Source organism: Humulus lupulus, chromosome 9, assembly GCF_963169125.1.
Source record: "Humulus lupulus chromosome 9, drHumLupu1.1, whole genome shotgun sequence".
Taxonomy (NCBI): Eukaryota; Viridiplantae; Streptophyta; class Magnoliopsida; order Rosales; family Cannabaceae; genus Humulus; species Humulus lupulus.
The window spans coordinates 178,899,988-178,923,140 of NC_084801.1; the positions used below are offsets into that span (position 1 = coordinate 178,899,988).

General features: G+C 29.7%; 1 non-coding gene and 1 pseudogene across 1 annotated transcript; both read right to left on the minus strand.

The window, feature by feature from the left end:
- Positions 1-8,659: 8,659 nt before the first annotated feature.
- Positions 8,660-10,040, minus strand: LOC133801334 (tropinone reductase 1-like; annotated as a pseudogene).
- A 12,786-nt stretch (positions 10,041-22,826) lies between these two features.
- Positions 22,827-22,933, minus strand: LOC133802722 (small nucleolar RNA R71). The gene has a single exon (XR_009877467.1). It is a non-coding gene; the product is annotated as a small nucleolar RNA R71 (small nucleolar RNA).
- Between the last annotated feature and the right edge of the window lie 220 nt (positions 22,934-23,153).

The window sequence follows — 23,153 nt, forward strand, 5'->3', positions numbered from 1 at the left end:
TTTGAAATCGTACACATTTGGTACCCTTACATATAACTGAGGACAATTTGGTCATATTAATAAAATTTTACTGATCAAATTTGAGTCTAGGGTACCAAATATGTACAATTTCAAATTGCACGATACCAGATGAGCATTATTGAAAACATAGGGTACCAAGTATTTATTTCGATAAAACACAAAGTATCGAATAAATATTTACCCTCCAAAATAATATTGCTATGGAGTGGGGGTTTATGAATTTATCTTGCCAGATAATCAAAATTTATTCACTTATTTAATTAAATTATTATGTTTCCTGAAACTTTCAATTTTCATTTTTATTGGTACCATTTTCAAAAAAAAAAATCTGATGTCCCTATTTTCTTGTCCCTTTCATGTCCTACCAATTATTTTAAGATATCTCATTTATTTAATATATATTTAAATTATTTACAACTTTCTCTTTTCCTAACTATATTAACACTATATAAATAAATGAGGTGTCTTACAATAATTGGTGGGACATAGAGGAGATAGAAAACTGGGAACGACAGATTTTTTTTCCCATTTTCATGCAAATTTCTTCGAGGAAGAATGTGCAATATTTTGGGTGTGATTAATTATGGCATATTACATGAAATAATATTGTGTCATCATATTTCCTTATTTCCATTTATCATAATAGAAACCTTCAGTTACCAAAAGTTGTAAATTGTGACCTTGGTTTAATTTCTTATGTCTATTTTGGAAAGATTTGGTTACTCAGTTTAATTGTTTTATTTCTTTATTGGAAGAACTGCAGAAGTGTGAAGAAGATTTGGGTAACCATCTTCCTTGATAGAAGCTTGGGAGTCCATTTTGGTTCACTCTCTCTGTGAACCATGTAAAAAAATTGAGTCTCACTTTTTTCTTTCTCCAGGTTTATATTCTGTACTTGTAACTAATTAAATTTTTAGTAATACCATAAATGTAGATCTTTGTTTATAGAGACATAGTTCTTAGGGGCATGGTGCAAAATGACTTTTAATGTTGTGTGAAAGTAAGTAAATGTCCATGTTTTTAATTTTGTAGTAAAATAGCCTAATCATCTATTTAATATCACATATTACCAAATACACCTTTTAACAAATTACTATTTTATTCTAAATATTTTAATATTATTGTATATGTATATTAGTTTTGTTTAATTAGTTTTTATTTTAAAGTTATTTTGATTTTTTTTTCGTTTTTTATGGGTTGTTGAATGATATACCATACCACAAAATATATATACTGAGTTGAAAAATAATATACCATCAAAACTTACAAAATTATTACTCAAAAATGTATATACTATACTAACAAAGTTATATACTACCATTAAAATGTATATACCATGATATAAAATTATATACTACCACTATGTATAATAAAATAGAAATTAAATATCACAAAAAAAAAATTATATACCATACCACAAAAAATATATACACTAATTGAAAAATAATATACCAACAACCTATAAAAAACTTAAAAAATCAATATAACTTTAAAATAAAAACTAATTAAACAAAACTAATATACATATACCACTATATTAAAGTCATACATTCCTAAATAAATAAATAAATTATAAAAAATGGTAATTTAGGTAATCAACAATGTAAAATGGTCATTTATCTACAATTTAAAAAATGAGAATATTAACTTTTTTATGACTTTATTTTGGACCATTTCTTATAATTTATCTAGTTCTTATTGTGAGTAATATTTATCATGCATATGTTTCTCACGTGTGATTGGTTCCAATCCAAACAGATACTTAAAATATAAATGGGCCTACGTAATAGGCTATTTTAAAAAACAAATGAAAAAAAAATTTTGAAAATCAAATAGCATTTACACTTAAAACTAAGAAACCATACTTTATCGTTATTTATAAATCCACAACTTTTAGACTCAAAACAAATGGGACCCACTTTTATTTTAGATATAAAAAGACAAACCAATAAAAAGTTTGAAATGTCAAAATATTATTTTTAAAATAGGTCTTTTCAAATTAAATTAACAACAAATATATTGTTTTTTAATCCTCAATCAATCAAGCCAACGTATTTCTTAGAATTGGATAGTATTTTTAAAAATAAGAACAAAAACCAAAATTTGTAGTTTTTAAATAATAACAGCTTTTTGGTTAATATTTTTTAAGAAATTTTATTTTATAAACAAATCTTAAATAAAAAAATTAATAAATATATGTATAAAGAGGAAAGTCTTTTAAAAATTTAAATAATGAGATAAAATGTAAAAGAAAAAAATAAAGAAAAATACAAAGTGAGAAAGTAACCAGAGAAGAATTGAGGAGATAAAAATTGAGAAAATATAAGAATAGAAAGCGATGTAAGAAAAAAATAAGAGAGAAAAATTAATGAAAAATTAAATACAAAATTAAATAAGGATATAAAAAATGAACCGATAATAAATAAATGAAAAAAATGAAATTATCATCCACTACATAATTAATAATATAAAAATGGTGGTTGTATGCACACTGGATTCAATTTAGTAATATCTCTTTTATATAATAAGTTCGTAGATAACGAAATTTTTTTGTTTTAATGATCTTTTATTTTTGTAAAGTTAATTTTAACGGAATATTATAATATTTAATGGAATATTTTTATATTTAACAGTAGTTTGTAAACACTTAAACTTAAATAAAATAAAAAAATTAATTAAAAAAATTAAAATATGATATTTTTGAGATATTTTACAATGATAATTATTTAAAAATGATAAAAAAATTAAACAAATTAAAATATGATATTTTTAGATATAAAAAATAATAAATAATTAAATAAATTAAAATAATATATTTTTTTAGATATTTTACAATGATAATTATTTAAAAATAATAAAATTATATGTTTTATAACTTAAATAAAATTTAATTAAACTTAAACTCACTTATTAGAATAATACCATATTAAACATATACTATAATCCACTGTCAATTAGCAACAAAATGTTTTTTTTTTTTAAAACTAGCAAGAAATTTAAATTTAAAATTCACATATATTATTTAATATTACATTAAATATATAATATATAATCTTTTGTTGTCATTCACAAATTCAAAAACTAAAACAAACATAAACTTAAACAAAAAAAAGTAAATTATTTTATTAAAATAAGATATATATTTTAAATTTATATGGCATTACTATAAATTTAATAAAAATAATTAATGAATTCTATAAATAAAACTAATTAAGTATGTTCCTTGTATCTAGTATATATATATATGACAATTCTTTTATAGGGACTTCACTTTAAGCCCTACCGGTAGGGTTCTCACTGTTCTCGATCTGTGAATAGTTTTTGGCAATATTTTTTTTTCTAACCGTGTATATTGTAGCTATTTGGAGCTTCCTGTAAATTTTCAGAAAATTCCGAATAGTTTACAGTACCGAGAATTAGGTTCAAAAATGTTGTTTTCTATGCGCATAAAAAAATTAGTCACGCGTGCAACAACATGTTTGAGCTTAGTTTTCGGTAATGTAAACTATTCGGAATTTTCTGAAAATTTACATGATGCTCTAAATAATTACAATATACACCGTTATAAAAAAAATCGCGTCGACAAACTGTTCACGAATCAAAAACACTGAGAGTCCAATTGATGGGAGTTAAAGTGAAGTTCATTACCCTATATATAAATTATTTATTAAATAAATTGTTACTTTCCCTAGATCACATTAATACAAGCCCTGAGATCATACTGGGTGTAGATTTAGTTTTTGCAGAAGAAAAAAAGTGGCCAAATTTTTACTATTCACTACTGAAGTTAGCCGCTATGTAAATCTAATAGAAAAGACCGAAAATTCGAAATATTACGACTACGAGGCATCATTTGTTGTGATGTGGAAAGCATAGTTACCATAGTTAGATATGTATAATTTTAATAATGATTGAGAAATAAAAATATAACAAAAGAAAAAGAAAAAGAAAGAAAGTAGAAGAATACTTACTGGAAATCCATCCAACATGGTGGTTCTAGTAAATCCAGGAGCAACTGTGTTCACACGAATGTTGTCCTTTGCCCATTCGCAGGCTAAGTTCTTTGTAATTTGATTCAATGCTCCTACAAATTGTTAAAATAAATTATGTTGAAATAATAAAAATATAAATGAAATAAAATAAAATAAAATAGGGAATTTGTATGTTTAGTAACTTGTTTTTAAGTAAAGTATCGTTATGATACCCTTTATTACTTATATTACTAATTCGTTATCATCAATTTTGAAAATCAGTTAAAAATGATACATTCACCTCGAATTTGGTCAACATATTTTTCATTATGCCCATAATACTCTTGATTATAATAAGTTTATTAATTTTAATTATTTTTTGTTGATTATAAGTATATTTAATTAATAAAAGACACATAATTAGATTTAACAAAAAAAATTATAAGCCTATACACAAATTTTATTCTATAAATTACATCCTTCAACATGATTTGAAATTTATTTTAAAAAATCACCTACAAATAATTATTTATAAGTTTTTTAATCTGTATCTTATAACAAGTTTTTTTACTATTTTTTTATTTCTTCAAATCTATCACTTTCTAGTTTCTCTTTTTTCTTTATACCATCTTCCCCAAAACTTAAAAATAAAATTCTAGCAACATCGCTAGTGGTTTGGGCTCACGAGTGGTATCATCGCGACCTACTATTCAATATTGTCATTTTGATATGTGGGGAGCAAAAATTTTTAGCCGTTACCGGAGAAGATGACCGGAATTAAAAGTAACCTTTTAGTTTCTTTTATATATTGTTAACCAATTTTTCTTTATTGTATTTAAAAAATCACTATGTAGTTGCTTTCTAATTTGGTTAAACAAAAATTCATAATAAAAAACCAAAATGTGTAATTTTTTTTATAATACGAAATTAACTTTTAAGTTTATTTTTTGTTTGATTAATAAAAGAAATACTATTATTTACATATAAATTATATTAGTGACTAAAACGTGAATTACAACTTTTCATTTAAAAAAAGAATATATAGTATACTAAAAATAATTTTTGATAATAAACTATATAACAATTTGTTATACTTTATTGTAATTCATTAGTTCCTAAAACAAAATTGAAAGTATTGTAAAAATATCTTAAATAATAAGACACTATAATATAACCTAAAAAAACTAAACAATATTTTAAGATAAAAAAATTTCAGCAAATAAATTTTTGAAGTAACCAAAATGTATATAAAATAATATACTTTTGAAAATAAATATTTTTGTGAAAAAATAACTAATTTGCAACTTATCATAATTATAAGTAACCAAAATATTATTTTTGAAAACACAAAAAAATGGAAAATTCAGAATTTCGAAAATGTTCCCAATTCAAGTATATTATTTTTTAAATATGGTATTTTTAGAAGATGGGGTAATGTATTTTTGTAAATAAAATTATGCATGTGATTTAAGTGATTATTTTATGTTATAAGTAATATAATTGTAAAGATCTCAATTTCATTTTTCAAAATTGGTAACAAAACAGATCTAGAATTGAGATTTTTTTTCTATACCAAAACTAGAAAGTGAGGATTTGATTGTCCCCCATCTCCTCACCATCCCTGTGCCACCTCCATAGTTGACCAACTAAGAATATCAACAAATTTAGAAACAAAATCCAGAAATTAAAGCGCAGCATACCCTACATGCAGGTATAAAGCTGCAACTTTACTTTTTCTTTTCTATTATTTTCTACTTTTCTTATTTCATTTAGTTTTTTTTTCAAACACTACACTACGTAAAATATTAAAATTAATAAATAAAAAAAGCCTCCAATTCTTACTTTTCACTAATCAATTTATTAGTATTAAAAAAGAAAACAAAAAAACCCCAAGAAAAATGGATAGATAGAAAAAGTAGGAGAGAGATATGATAGAAAGAAAATGTATTTTTCTTATTTGGTATAAAGAAAGATAAAGAAAATAATATAAAAGTGATATTGCAATAATAATTTTATAGGAGTTTATTTTGAATTAAAAATAAAAATAAATAAGTAATCTAATTCAGACACATATTGTAAAAAAAAATTCTATACTTTTTTCTTTAAGTGAGTGGTTGAAATTTTTTGGTGGGATTCACTTATTCTTTTTCTATCTATTTTTATCTTTTATTTTTTTTTTCTTTCCAACCAAACTAGCAGAATTTTCTTTTTCCCTCTACTTTTTTCTCCTTTTTTTTTCTCTTCGACCAAACATAGGAGCTAGCTCTCAGCCACATCTCCCCATATCTCTCTTTCTCTCTCAAACTCATCTCTTCATCATTAATGACATTAGATGTACAGCTGAGTGACAACATTTGTAGAACTGTAGGAGTTAGGCCAACAGCAACCGAACAGAATCACCAAATTTTTTGTGATTTTACACCAATTGTCTTCCAACCAACCGAAGGTATATTACACAATATATATGCTAATATATACACTAACCCCTCAAATTTGAAGTGGCACTATAAACCAGGACAAAAAATTATTTAGTATATTTTTTTACTTTTTAAATATAATACTAATAAAACTTGTTAAATGTACATGTATTATAATTATATGTTTTTAAAAAATAATATAATAATAAAGAATATATATTTTGGTGTAAGTTTTGGTGTTGTAGTTGGAATAGAAAAAAAATATGATGCTAAAATTCTTTATAGTTTTGGTATTGGTGTAACACCATATATAGTGTTATGAGTTGGATATGCTCTTAATCTCTGCATGTGGTAACATTCAGTTGCTGGCGTCATCTGTGTTTGGTGTAGTACAAGACTAAGGGTATGTCCAACCCATAACACCATATATAGTGTTACACCAACACCAAAACTAAAAATTTTAGCATTATATTTTTTTCCATTCCAACCACAATACCAAAAATTAAACAAAAAAATATATTCTTTATTATTATATTATTTTTTAATAAAATAATATTTATAAGATATAAATATATTTATTTTTTAAAAAAGAGATGTGATATATATATTAAAATAAGGAAAAAACAATCTTTTGCTGTGTGAATAGTGCACACAACATATATGCCGTGTCATTGTTCAGATACAACTAAATGGTGTATAATATGAGGTTGGGTTGGAGACTATTTAAAGGAATATCAACATATATATATATATGTAGTTTTGGAGTTGAACTAAAATAATTCTTTTTGATAAATTTGTAATTTTATTAAATTAATTTTTTACTAAAAGAAATAGTATAAATAAATATTTTAAAATAAATTTAAAAAAAAAAATTCTTGAAACTAAATAATATTTTAAAAAATTTAATGGTAAATATAATATAAATTTAAATATTTAAAAAAACAATCAAAATAGATAAAAAAAATAAAAATTTATTTCAATAAAATTTGATGGTAGACAGAATTTATTATTTTTAAAACTAACTTTAAAATTTATCATTTTTAAATAATATATATATATATTAAACAAACTAGTTATAAGAATAAAAAAAAACAAGCCATCGCATGAGACTAAAAAAAGCAAGTTAATGTAGTCCCCCTTTTAAGGGACTCAATTGTTGCTTGGACATAAATGTCCAGTCCAATAAAACTTTAAAAATTGTGCAAATATAAAACAAATTTGAACGGCCCATCAAAATGATTATTTGAATATTCAGTTCCTCAGTTATTTAATAGTTACTTGTTTTAAGGGTATATACCTTTTTGTACACATTATTTTTTTTATTATTTGTTTGAATTTTATATTTTCAAAAATTAATTTTTAGTTCTTATATTTTGTAAAATTGTTCAAATAGAGATTTAAACTCAATTTTGATAAAGAAAAAAAATTAAATATAATAACATAATTTTAAAGCAGAATAATTTTATTTTTGTTCTGAATTATTTGTGAATTCAGTTAAGAAAATTTTGACCAAAATTAGATTTAGGGTTCTATTTCAACCAATTTATAAAACATAAAATCCAAAAAATAATTTATCAAAACACAGAGTTCAAATAAGTAATGAGACAAAACAAAATGTTCAAAAAGTATAAACCCTTATTTTAACTCTTAGATTATGATCTTCAATTTTAAAGTTACATTTCCTGTCCCAATTTGAAAAAAAGATTTAGGTCTTTTTGATTATATTCAGGGCAATATTTCCTTTTAGCTATTGTGGATTAGTACAATGTGATTGTAATATCATTTGGCGTTGTTGGATTAGTAGAACCGCTATTGTGATGATATTGCTTTTAGCTTTTTGTGTTTGTTTCTCCTTCTTGCATGGAATACTTTCACGTAATAACTCCTATCTAAAACTTAATGACATAATAACTTTTGACATCTTTCTAATTTATGTCAGAATCTAATATGGCCTTTACGTAAAAGTTTTTTTCTTTTAAGATATTAATTTTTATTAGATAAGTTTTATCTAATTTGATAGTATACAATTAGTATATACATGTGTGTAAAAATATGTTTTTATGAAACCTATTCCAAATATGTACATATTTATTATATGAATAATGATATCTGCACTCAAAATATGCACAAAAATATTACACATAGTAACGTGTTACTACTTTTTAAAATAACAGGTCACAGTTTTAATAAATATGATTGGCTAGACTAAACTGCCATATCACTGTATGTAATATTTATGTGTATATTTTGGGTACACATATCATTACTCTTATTATATACCTTTGGTTGCCCCGTAGATAGAACAAGCTGGAAGAGCCGTCACTCCAGCGATGGAAGAATTGAAGACAATGCTTCCATTTCAGAAGCTTTAAAAAGAGGATAACTCAATTGTGAAAAATGGAAACCAGACTCAAAGTTGGTTCCCATTACAGTCGAAATATCTTCAGCAGTGAAGTCTGTGGAATTCTTTTGTATTAAAACCCCTGCATTATTTACCTGAAACTCAAGAAAATAAATTGACAAGAACAAAGATAATTGCGTTTTTATTTTGAGTCAAACTTGACATTCAAATTTTAATAAAATTCCAAAATGATCTCTATGCCCAACTCTAGAGGTTTCTTGCCAAAAAAAAAAAAAAAGCCTCTATAGGTGTAGGCATTAATTTTTTGACACATTAATAGAAATGTTATAATAAACAAATTTATATATGGCTTTTATTTTAAAAAGGACAAAATTATTGAATTTTTTTAGTAAGGATATATGTCTTTTCCATTAATTTTTTTTTTTTGAAATAGTCTTTTCCATTAATTAATTTTGATTAAAAGTAAATGAAGTTGTCATGTCATTAAAAAAACAAATGTAGGAAATGTACAGCCAATAGTTATTGTAAATTATATTAGGAAAGTAATAGTATGTTTCAACCGTTATATATTAATCAAAATTTGAAATTATTCAATTAATCAAATTTTTAAATCATTATTTGTTGTGATATATAGTAGGGGAGTATTCTTTGGGAGTAATATGATTAATGGTGACACATCCTATATAACATTATTTTTTTCTTGTATGGTTTGCAATAATTATGGATCACACTTACAAGGATGTTGAGCTTTCCTTGGAAAATAGAAGACACAGTTTCCATAAGTTTCTCTCTTTGGTCTCTGTATAAGACATCACACACTGAACCAGTTACTTTGAAACCCTTCTTTTTCCACTCTTCCAAACACTGCTCCAACTCACTTTCCTTGCGACAACACGTGTGAACTATGGCTCCAAATCTTGCTAGTTCTTCCACTATGGCATGCCTAAAACACAAGTTTTGTATTTATATTAGTTCAGCACTAATATATACTATAGCCAAATTAATCATATATATATATATAAATGTATATACATATTAAGTTACATACCCTATGCCACGAGATCCACCGGTGACCAGAGCTGTTTTCCCCTGAAGACTCCATCTCTCACTGGCACAAATGTTCTTTGCTTCAACTTCGGCCATGGTCTATATCTTCTCAAGTTTCCAGCTTTGCCTTTCTTTCCCTATCGGGTGTGTATTTATTTAGCTATCTATATAGAAAATAATTAATATACCTGTTAAGAGAAAGAGAAAATAGCAGAGGAGTTAGACAGAAAGATGGAGACGGCTGCACCAGAGGAGATCTGGGAATGAATAGGGTTTTATGAATAGGGTATTCTATGTTTTTTAAAATATCATTTTATTATTTGAAATAGTAGATTTTATTTTAAAATCATACATATTTAATACTTTAAACTCAGATTTGATAAATAAAATTTTATCAATATAACCAAATAATCATCATTTATATGTAATTAAGTAGTTAAATTTAATTTTAGAACTAGGGATGTAAATGGGGCGGGTCGGTTCTGCCCCGTTAAAGATCCACCCCGACCCGCTAAGCTTATGCCCCGACCTAACCCGCCCTATTAAGGCATTTGATGCGGGTCGGGTCAGACCCGCCCTGGATGTGATGGAGCGGGTCAGACCTGACCCAGTAAGGTTTTTTTTTTCTTTAATAGAAGAAAGACTAATTTTTTAAATATATTTTGTCTTATTTATATATATATTTGGATCATGAATCACCCTAAATAGTGGTAGTAATTAGATTTAAAAAAAACTCTTTATTACAAAAAAAAAAAAACAACAACAACCGACTCGGGTCGTGATCCGATCCGCTTCAATTGCTAGCGGGTCGGGTCGGATCTCGACCCATCCCGTTATTACCCCAGTTATATTCGGATCAGGGGCGCCCCGTCGGGTTAGGGCTCCGACCTGCCGGATTTTTTTTCCATCTCCATTTAGAACTCATATAATTAAGAGCAACTTGATTAAATTGACAAAATTAATTAACTAAATTTGAATTTAAGATATCAAATATGTACGATTTCAAAATAAAATGTATCAAATATGTATGCTTTTAAAATATATGATATCAAATGAGCATTATTGATAAACATATGGTACTAAAATAATACTTTACAAAAATACAAGGTACTTACCTACCCTTAATTTATTTATTTATGAGAGAGGGTTGTAAAAGAAAAACCTATAGAGGAGGGAGTGAGATATTTTTGGGCAATTGGCTAGTGCATCTTATGTTTTTTTTTAATACGCAAATATCTCACGTCTCCCATAGGGAGATTATGAGAGACATGGCCGGGTTCTAATATCTTCTTCTCAGAGACTGAGAGAGGTTCATATAACAACTTCCATTCTTTTGTCTATATTATATTACTAGTCATTAACATAAATTTACCAAAAAATATAAGATATTGTAGGAAATCATTAAAAAAAAATTAGTTTGTTAAAGGAAAAAAACATTATCTCGATAAAATAAGCTAAAAATTAAGAAAAGATATTATCGGTAGGTTCAATTTTAACAAGATAATATTCATATATTGACATACGTGTAGTAGTTAATTGAAAGACACGAAACTTACTATTATTATTTCCTTGTTCTAGAAAAGAATTGTTGTTTTTGTTGTGTACAATTGAGGAAAATGTACACTATCAAGTCAACTTTTGTCTTATTTGAGTATGGTGGTGTGTTTACTTATAGAATTGGGGAAGGGTTTATATTAGCAAAAGTCCCTAATTTTTTTTTAAAGTATAAGTTAGGTCCCAAACTTTATTTTGTATCTATTAAGTTCACAAACTTACTAAATGTGTATCATATAGATTACATCTGTTGGAAAATAATTTTTCAGAATGTACATCGAAAAATGATTTATGACTTAGTACAGAGTAATTTATGATCTAGTTAGTTTTTTTGTGATTAACTGGGTCATAAATCATTTTTTGTTGCACATTATATAAATTGTTTTCCAAAAAAAAGAATCTATGTGATACACATTTATTAAGTTTGGAGACCTAAGTGATACAAAATAAAATGTAGGGACTTAAGTGATACTTTTAAGAAATATTGGGGAACTCTGCTAATATAAACCCATTCAAGAATGGAGATAGGTAACGAGAACAAAGACCTCGACACTCCTTCAATCTTTGCAGAAAATGGCACCGTAGGCGGCCGACTGAACATCGTATTTGTGTAAAAATATAACCGACAACGTAAAAAAGAAAAAAAAACTTTGTTAGTTCGTATAAATGAAAAAAAAAAAAACTAATATGGTGTACTATGTAATTTTCTCAATTATATATTGTCACTTATACCCTTATATAATTTAAAAAATTAAAATTAAAATATTATATATATTTTTTTTATACAACAACATATTTGGCTAAGCTTCTATAAGCTCTTTTTTTGCTTCTACAATTAAACAAGTCATTTTGGAAGTGTGGGTAAAAAATAAAAGTCATTTCCAAAAGTATTTTTGAAAAGTTATTTTTTAAATTAGAATAATTTTCATAATTCTTAATTTACTCATAAAAGATATTTTTTCTTATGCTTTTAGTTACAAGCAAAATCATAAACTTAGTCAAACAATGTCATAATCTAATAAATTAATAACTGAAATATTTAATATTTATCATATTCTTTTTTTATTCTACTCAATAAAAAAAAATATAATCATTAATTAAATATATGTCATTTGAAATTAGTATTTTTTTATTTAATATTCCAAACACTATAAAAAAAATTAGCATCATTACAGCTGTATTTTAACCTATCCAAATTTTAAACCTATAAATAATACGCAAAATTTTAGGAGGGGCTTAAGCCTAACTTCTTTATTGGCTCCGTTCTTCTCAAGTCACTTGTACGGATCAATATATTCATCGTTTAAAGAAGGCAATTCTGTATGACAAGTGAGGATTGTAATTTTTTTAATAGTATGGCTTGGGCCACGTGATTTTGTCAACATAACCTTTTTTTTTTTTTTTTGAAATATTGATAAGCAATAATACAACATTGTGAATTATTGATTGGAAGAGACCAATCTCTCTTTGCAACATATGCTGATTTTCATAGTAGATGGATAGAGTCGAAAGAAGAAACTGTGGTGGGAGTATGTATAGTGGTTGATTTAGTTTATTTCTTAATGTTTTGTTTGTTGTTATTTGTCTATAGGATTGATTAGGTTAATTTTATTACTCTTTGATTAAGTTGCTTTTGTTATTTATTTTGGTTTGTTAGGTTGATTTTTTGATTGTTTAATTTTGTGTTTGCATAAAAAAAAAAAGATTTTGTGTTTGATGTTTTAGGTTGCTAAACTAAATCAACACCAAACTTTATTTTTTATTTTTAAAAAAAATATAGAATGGTATAAATTAAAAACTATATTTTTGAAAAAAATTATGTTATACCCGTTTTTGGGCATGGTAACTTATCAAAGAGTATCAATGACTAGAGTTGCCAACGTGGTCGTTATTTCCTTCAGAGAAAAGATGAATAGAACTTATAACAATCTTGTTCTCACAAAGCAAACTACCACGTGCTAAGAAAAGAAGCTTGATCGCTTCTTTCACCTTTATATCCTTGTTCGCATAATAAAACTTGTAGTATGCAAACAGAGATACCTGATCGTGAATCCTTGTTAGCTTATTTATGTTCGTTCATGATAGGCTACCAAACGCTAATGATAACTCTACAAAATAGAGTTATTTTACCATATTTTATATGCTAATTGTTGCTTAGTTCTTGAGTTTTTAATTAACTTATTAAGTTTTTATGTAATTTTTAATTTATTAGTCTTAGTGTAGTTTTATAGATTTTTATATGTTTTTATAGATATTATATTATAATATGTTGTAATTTAATTATATGAAATTTGTATTGTTAAGTTAGAAGTTAAAAATGTAATTCTTTTGAACTTAAATGCTTTATTAAATTAAGTTATAATCAATATTTTCAAATAATTAATATGATTTATTTATAATTGAAAATATTTGATTGTTATTTAATTTATTTTTATCTTGTAGGAATTATATTGCATGCTTGAAAGAAAGAAGAGAAAAGAAAACAAAAGTGACATTTATGTAGAGAAAATAGCAAATTGTGGCAGCCATATCCTTCAGCAGGCCCGCCAGGCCCACTGCCACCTTCGGCCCAGTCCAGGCCCGAAGCCTCCATTTCTCCCCCATGCAACTCTCCTTCAGCACCCCACTCGGTTCAGCCTCAACATCAATGCTTCAGCTGCCTCAAGCTTCGCCAGCTGTCCTCAAACTCCTCCACGGCCAGCTGTGATCAGATGCCATTTCCTCCTCCACGCCAGCCCAGATTTTGGGCCCAACTCCACCTGCGCCTGCCCAAGGCCCAATCCAAAAGACACTCTCCAACCGTGTGCTTGCCACCAGCCCCTTTATTTTTCTTGAGCCCATAAATAACTCAAGTGTACCATTTGTCCCATTGTCTAAAAATACTACATTTTTACCCACTTTTCTACACATTTTTCACCCAAAATCATCATCACTCCTATAATTTACCCCTATTTACCATATTATTATTAATTTAATCAATTTACTTAATTTAAATTGATTATTTTAATAATCTCATTTTGGCTATAAATAAGGGTTTTGAAGACCATTTTTGGGTGCTTAATGTTTTGGTTACCATCTTTTTCTCTCATTTTCTCTCTACCATTCTCTCTTCCATTTGGGTTTTTCAAGAGCATTTTGCAAGTATGTATGTCATTTATTTTGTAATTTCTACTCTAGTTATGTGCTTCTAATCTTTTTCATAAGATTATTAAGATCATGATGAAGCAACTTGTAACTAGGTAATATTTATGTTGTATGTTGATTTCCCTTGTAATGCAACAAAGTCTATGGATTTTTCTTCTTCATATATTTCTTTCATCTTAAATATCTTGTATTTTAGATTGTTAGAACATATTTACACTTTGTTCTTCATTAGTGCATAAACATAATATTCTTTGTGTAAGATGTGTCATTAAATTGTACACATCCATGCTTAGAACAAAAATATTATGTTTTGCCTTATAAATAATGTTAATTGATTTATTTGTTATTTCATTAGATTGATTTACACTAAATGCTTTGAAATTATAATTTTGAAAAGTGAAGAAAAATCCTATCTTTTTATAAGAAATTTGTGTTTGAAATTATAAATCTTTTTGAAAAAGGATAGTTTAAATTATTTTAACTATCACTAACACTTGGGAATCAATATACTAATAAATATTATTAAACTTACATTTTGTGGATTCTAGTATCTTAATAATCTTTTCTTTTAACACTTATTTTCAACTCATTATTGGTTTATTTTCATTATCTTAAATAGCTTTATTTTTCAATCTTTTATTTTATGTTCATAATATTAAAACTTATCAATCTTTGGAACTAGGTTAGAATTTATTACTTTTGATTTAAAATAGTTTCATTTTCGATTTTAGACAACTCCTTTGGGTTCGACATCCTTGCTTACGATCACTATTCTATATGGACGATTCGTGCGCTTGCGATATATAAATTTTTAAACATACCCGTTTTGGGTCAATCAAGTTTTTGGCGTCGTTGCCGGGGAGTTGCAAGAAAAAAAGAAACGAAAATTATCTCAAGGTTAGTAAATTCTTCTACTAGTTATTTTAATTTTTGCACTTAAAAAAAAAAAAAAAGCTAAAAAAAATATATATCTATAAAATGATATTCCACAATAGAAAAATAAAATGGAACGAATTTACCGAACAAATTTTTCTGGCTGAGTCGCGGACAAAGTCGCTCTCTTTAAGACGTTTCGCGGCTCTGCCCTAAGTGTGCACGGCAGTCTATCAACCACGCCGTCCCCAGGATAAAACAGCCTATGTACGAATCCTCCCTGCACCGAGAGGATCGTTCTTGTACACCCTTTATAATATTGCTCTCTGAGAAATTTCGTAGAACCAAGAACTCTGTGTTTCTGTTTTATATTTTCCAAAATGGTTCTATCTTATTTATACACAGAGAAATCCTCAAAACGGTCATAAACGTTTTTTTTCTTTAATAAATCAGAGGATTAAAACGGCTAAAAAACGTTTATATTCAATTAATAAAAATAAAACCGTTTTTGGTATTATTAAAAAGAATGTTTTTAAAATCAATTTAATTAATAAGATGATATAAACGTTTAGATACCTTTGTTTTAAAAAAAAAATAAAACGTTAATATGACACCACACCACCCACCCGCCAGCCAGCTCGGCTCGGTCGGACGGACGGCGGCGCGCGCGCGCGTGTGGTGGTCAAGTGTGTGAGTCCTCACCCATTCGCACAAAACTGGGTACCCCTTGGGGCACACCCCAAGTCATTGCACTTGCAATATATATACACTCCATGAAAAGTGTTCCAAATCCATGTGGGATTTTTCCCATATCACACACAAATGTATCAATTTTTTAATAATTCAAAAGAAAAGGTTCCAACAATCCCCCACTTGAATTTTTAAAAATATTTTCTTGAGAAATTTCAGAATCTATAAGATTGTGCATAAACAAATGTATCTTTCGATTTGAACATTTGCGTAGTGAATACGATTTAGATTATACTAGAGTGACACGTAGTCTTGAACTCTATTTCTAACATCGTACCACGCACCAACCTTTCAAGGGTGTAATCAAAACAGCCCGTGCGTTAATGGCCATGCACGTCTATCCCAGTATAGAGAATGCTCTAGAAATTTTGCCCAAATTCCATAGGAAGCGGCCCCACTTCCACATTCACGTAGGTGAGTCTATCAAGAGTACTCCTGTAGCTCGGTACTCCACTCCACATAGAGTATAGATCTCATTAAGAGTTTCTATTAACTCATCCTCTCATCGCTTCAGGAATTCATGCTTCTATTTGCTTTAATGGAAATAGCATGATTCAACTCATATCACTTCACAACTTGTTATTACCCATTGAACCTAGTTCTTGGGATCTCCAGTCTTTAGGTTGGGTTACCATCATGAGTGATTCATCATTCTAAGGGCAATAGTCCCATTCCCTTCGATGTTTTATGGACTTTCTCTCTAGCTAATCCTTTCGTCAAAGGATCTGCTAGGTTATCATCAGTGCGTACATGATCCACTCTAATAGCTCCTGTTGAGAGAAACTCTCTAACAGTACTATGCTTACGACGTATCTGTTGTCTCTTACCATTGTAATAACGGTTCTGAATTTTTGCAATAGCCGCGGTACTATCGCAGTGGATCAACACAGTTGGTATCGGTTTTTCCCATAAAGGGATCTCAGCTAGCAGGCTTCTCAGCCAACCTGCTTCTTCACTAGCTGTAGCTAGTGCTATCATTTCTGACTCCATGGTGGACTGTGCCAAAATAGTCTGTTTCTTTGATTTCCAAGAAACAGCTCCACCAGCTATACTAAAGATATAGCCACTTGTTGCTTTGGAGTCATCAGACAGAGAGTTCCAGTCTGCATCACTATAACCTTCGAGAACAGCTGGAAATTTCTGATAATGTAATCCAAGGTTCATGGTTCTCTTTAGGTATCTCATGACCCTTTCAATAGCATGCCAATGCTCTATACTAGGTCTGCTAGTAAACCTGCACAATAATCCCACGACATAGGCAATGTCGGGTCTCGTACAATCAGTGGCATATCGAAGACTGCCAATGATGCTCGCATAGTCAGATTGTCTTACACCGTCACCAGTGTTCTTAAATAACTTTACACTTGGATCATAAGGTGTGCAAGCAGGTTTACAATCAAAGTAATTATATTTCTTTAGAATCTTCTCAATATAGTGAGATTGATCCAGAGAAATTCCCTTTTCGGACCTAGTAATCTTAATACCAAGGATTACATTCGCTTCTCCGAGGTCCTTCATATCAAAGTTAGCACACAACAGAGATTTCACAACATTAACAGCATGGATATTCGAACCAAATATGAGCAAGTCATCCACATATAGACATACAATAGTGCAAATGTCATTATCAGATTTATAATAAATGCATTTGTCACTTTCATTCACTTTAAATCCATGTGAGATAACTAAATTGTCAAATTTCTCATGCCATTGCTTAGGTGCCTGCTTAAGACCATACAGAGATTTATCTAACTTGCAAACCTTATGTTCCTGGCCATGGATCACAAACCCTTCCGGTTGATCCATATAGATTTCTTCTTCTAATTCACCATTCAAAAAAGCAGTCTTAACATCCATTTGGTGTACAACTAGATTGTGTATTGCAGCTAGGGAAATCAAAACTCTAATGGATGTTATCCTCGTAACAGGTGAAAAGGTGTCAAAGAAATCTATGTTTTCTCTCTGCCTAAAACCCTTGGCTACCAAACGAGCCTTGTATTTTTCAACAGTACCATCGGGTTTCAATTTCTTTTTCAAAATCCACTTACAACCTATAGGCTTACAACCAGGAGGTAAATCAACTAAGTGCCACGTTTTGTTAGACTCAAGAGACTCCATCTCATCATTTATTGCTTCTTGCCAGAGGTCAGCATCTAGAGAGCACAAGGCTTCTTGGAGGTTAGCAGGATCCTCCTCTAATGTATAGACACAGAAATCAGAACCATAATCTTTAGCAACTCTAGTTCTTTTACCTCTCCTAGGTTCTGATTCTCTATCCTCAATATGTTCATTATTCCTAATCACAGGAATGTTGCTAGTAGATGCGCCCCCACTATTTCTCAATTTAAAAGGGAATCTATGTTCATAAAAATCAGCATCATTTGATTCCACAATAACATGCGCATTTAGATCATAGAACCTATATGCTTTACTATTCATTGCATATCCGATAAATACACATTCATAGGCTTTACTTGCTAGTTTAATTCTCTTAGGATCAGGAATACGAACATAAGCCAGACAACCCCAAGTTCTAAAATAAGACAGGTTAGGTTGCCTATTTTTCAAGATCTCATAAGGTGAAACTTTACTTTTAGACTTAGGAACTCTATTCAGCACATAACAAACAGTCAAAAGAATTTCACCCCACCAATGAGATGCAGCACCAGAATTCAATAAAATAGCCACAACAGATTCAGTAAAAGTTCGATTCTTCCTTTCAGCTTTACCGTTCATTTCAGGTGAATATGGTGCAGTGGTTTCGTGTACAATGCCATGTGAATTATAAAACTCAACAAACATGTTTGAATCATATTCAGTTCCTCTATCACTACGAAACCTTTTAATTTTCTTATTGAATTGATTCTCAATTTCAGTCACAAATAATTTGAACATGTCAAGTGCATCACTTTTATTTTTCATCAAGTACACATAAGTAAAGTCAGAACAATCATCAATAAAAGTGATAAAATAACGTTTACCATTCCTAGTTAACATTCCGTCAAGTTCACAAATATCTGAATGAATTAAATCTAGTGGCTCAGATTCTCTAGTAACAGACTTATGAGGAGTCTTAGTTATTTTTGCTTGACTACAAAAATCACATTTTTCAAAATCATTTTCTGACACTTTAGGAATCAGTCCTATGTTACTCATGTTCTTAATAATACGCTTATTCACATGACAAAGTCTAGCATGCCAACCATTAAAATCACACAACATATAAGCAGAAGGAGAAACTTTATTGGATTCAACATTTAACTTAAACATACCATCAGTAGCATAACCCTTCCCAACAAAAATACCATTCTTAGTGATGGTGTACAAATCAGCCCCAATAGTTTGAGTAAACCCAGCCTTATTAAGCAGAAAACCAGAAACCAGATTCTTTCTCATCTCAGGAGTATGCATTACATCTTTCAGTAATAAAGTCTTTCCTGAGGTAAACTTAAGCTCCACATTTCCCATCCCAGCAACAATAGTGGTGTGGGAATCTCCCAACAGCACTTTCTTATCATCAGCAGCAGTGTATGTTTTAAACATAGCACGGTCATAGCAGACATGGCGAGAAGCGCCAGTGTCTACCCACCACCCATTTGATCCACCAATAAGGTTGATCTCGGAAATCATAGCTATAAAAGCTTCTTCAGTCAAGTTAGCCTGCGGAGCAGTGCTTGGCTTGTTCCTACACTTACGTGCCATATGACCTGGCTTGTTACAAACGTAACAAAGGAATTGTCCAGAGTCATTCTGTTTAGGTGGAGGCTGCTGCCTTCCATGTTGGTTCCTGTTATGGTTCCAATTCTGATTGTTGTTTCGAGGATTGTGCTGGTTGTTGCGGTTGGGATTTGAATTCGCGTTGCGGTTGGTATTTGAATTCGAGTTGCGGTTCTGATTCTTAAAGGTTTTGCCATTTGGCTTCAGAACCGCAGGTGTGGGCTTCTTAGGGATGTTGTTAGAGACAACAAGCACCTCTTCTTTCTGGTCTTGTTTCCTTGCTTCCTCCTCGATTCGAAGGCGGGTGATCAAACTCTCTAAGGAAAATTCCTTAGTCTTATGCCTGAGAACATTTTTAAAGTCCTTCCAGGAAGGAGGTAATTTGTCAATTAAAACAGCAACTTGAAACTGTTCATCAAGGGCCATACCTTCCGAGATAATCTCATGAGCAATTTTCTGAATTTCGTGAGATTGGGCCTCCACAGATTTGTCATCAACCATCTGATACTTCAGGTAGCGACTAACAGCGTATTTTTTTGTCCCCGCCTCCTCTGTATCGTATTTCTTTTGCAGCGCCTCCCAAATCTCCTTTGCTGACTTGTCTGAGTTATAATAGTCATATAGATCATCAGATAAACCGTTAAGAATAAAATTCTTACATAGGAAATCGTTTTCCACCCATGAGTCCAAGTCCTTCTGTTGCTTCTCACGTTCAGTCTGATTGTCCTTGTCGGTCGAGGCTTCAGGGACAACCGGCTTCAGAGCAGTGAGCACAAACGCCACCTTCTTCATGGTCAGATAAAAAAGCATCTTCTGTTTCCAACGCTTAAAGTGTAAACCCTCAAAGCGAAATGGTTTGTTAATATCAACAGAGGTAGAACCAGAAAATTCATCGGTCGCAGCCATAGCAGAACAGAAAACGTCTTAAAATTGATATTCCACAATAGAAAAATAAAATGGAACGAATTTACCGAACAAATTTTTCTGGCTGAGTCGCGGACAAAGTCGCTCTCTTTAAGACGTTTCGCGGCTCTGCCCCAAGTGTGCACGGCAGTCTATCAACCACGCCGTCCCCAGGATAAAACAGCCTATGTACGAATCCTCCCTGCACCGAGAGGATCGTTCTTGTACACCCTTTATAATATTGCTCTCTGAGAAATTTCGTAGAACCAAGAACTCTGTGTTTCTGTTTTATATTTTCCAAAATGGTTCTATCTTATTTATACACAGAGAAATCCCCAAAACGGTCATAAACGTTTTTTTTCTTTAATAAATCAGAGGAGCAAAACGGCTAAAAAACGTTTATATTCAATTAATAAAAATAAAACCGTTTTTGGTATTATTAAAAAGAATGTTTTTAAAATCAATTTAATTAATAAGATGATATAAACGTTTAGATACCTTTGTTTTAAAAAAAAAATAAAACGTTAATATGACACCACACCACCCACCCGCCAGCCAGCTCGGCTCGGTCGGACGGACGGCGGCGCGCGCGCGTGTGTGGTGGTCAAGTGTGTGAGTCCTCACCCATTCGCACAAAACTGGGTACCCCTTGGGGCACACCCCAAGTCATTGCACTTGCAATATATATACACTCCATGAAAAGTGTTCCAAATCCATGTGAGATTTTTCCCATATCACACACAAATGTATCAATTTTTTAATAATTCAAAAGAAAAGGTTCCAACATAAAAAACTAAAAAAAAAAAAAGATAAAAAGAAATTTGGGACGGTTCAACCACCCATAAAAAAAATATACTTATATTTCTATATTTATTGTTTTTTTTTAGTGACGGCACTTGTGCCTCCTAGTTTTGTTATAATTTTGTTGTAATTTCATTTCTTTTATATCTTTGTTAGTTGACGGCACTTGTGCCTCCTAACATTTGTTGTAATTTTCTTTATTTATATTGTTGTAATTTTTATTTTATTTAATTTCCGCAAATTACTAGTTGATGGCAATTTTGCCTCCTAGCTAGTTGATGGCAATTTTTGCCTCCTAGTCCTCTTTCTTATGTTTAAGTTGATGGCACTTGTGCCTCCTAGTTTTTACCTTAATTTTGTTATGGTTGATGGCATGCTATGCCTCCCTACTCTTGCCTAAATTTTAGTCTTATTTAATTTTTGCCTTATTTTTCTTTGTCTTCTTTAATATTTTAGTGTAATATTGTGAAAAATACTTGAAAAAAAAAAAAAGAGAAACCTAAATCTTGTCCTTTCACCATAAGCAATTCTTGCTTAAAGGAAATTTGACCAAAATTCCCATCCGCCTCTACTAATTAACCTCGGGGAGTTGTTAGTAGTGCGCGAGTAAGTGGAATCAAATAGGCCTGGAGACAAGTAAACCATAAGAATTATTGTTGTGAAATCTCTAAAAATTCTAAGTATGCTCTGTGGTTGCGGTTTTAACTGATCTTCCACATCAAAAAATTGCTTGTTTGAGATTATCATTGTTGCCTTGTTTGTGAAAATTGTATGCATCATTGGGAACGTAATTCGAAAAAACGATTAGTAAAAAGACGTTTATCTCTATTTGAAATTGAAAGTGTTAGTAAAAATTTGAGCATCATGGAACCTATTGCTAATATTGTTGATGAAACTGTTGTGCCTGAAAAAACTTTGCTTGAATATTTTGCACCTATTTCATCTAATGCTCCTTCAGGCATTGTTTTACCTACTACTTGTGCTACTCATTTTGAGCTTAAACCCGCAATCATTCAATTATTGCCATCTTTTTATGGGTTAGATAGAGAGGATCCTTACATGCATGTCAAAGATTTCTTAGAAATTTGCTCAACATTTAAATTTCAAAATTTTTCTGATGAGTCGGTCAAACTAAGATTGTTCCCTTTTTCATTAAAAGACAAATCAAAAGCCTGGTTAAATTCCCTTCCCACGGGGTCTATAACTACATGGGATCAACTTTATAATAAATTCTTACTGAAATTTTTTCCTATGTCTAAAACTGATAGTCTAAGGAGAGAAATCTCCGAGTTTTTTCAAAAAGATAATGAAGAGTTTTATGAATGTTGGGAAAGATTTAAAGATTTATTATTAAAATGTCCTCATCATGGTTTTGAAAAATGGAGACTTGTAAAATATTTTTATGATGGTTTGATTCCCTCTAATCGTCAAATGATTCAATCTATGGATACTGGAAAATTTTTAAAATTTCAAGGACAAGAGGCGTGGGATGCCCTTGAAGATTTATCTGTCAATTCACAACAATGGAATTATTTTGATCCTAGGTCTAGGTCAACTAATTCACCAAAAAGAGGAGGAAGGTATGAAGTAAAA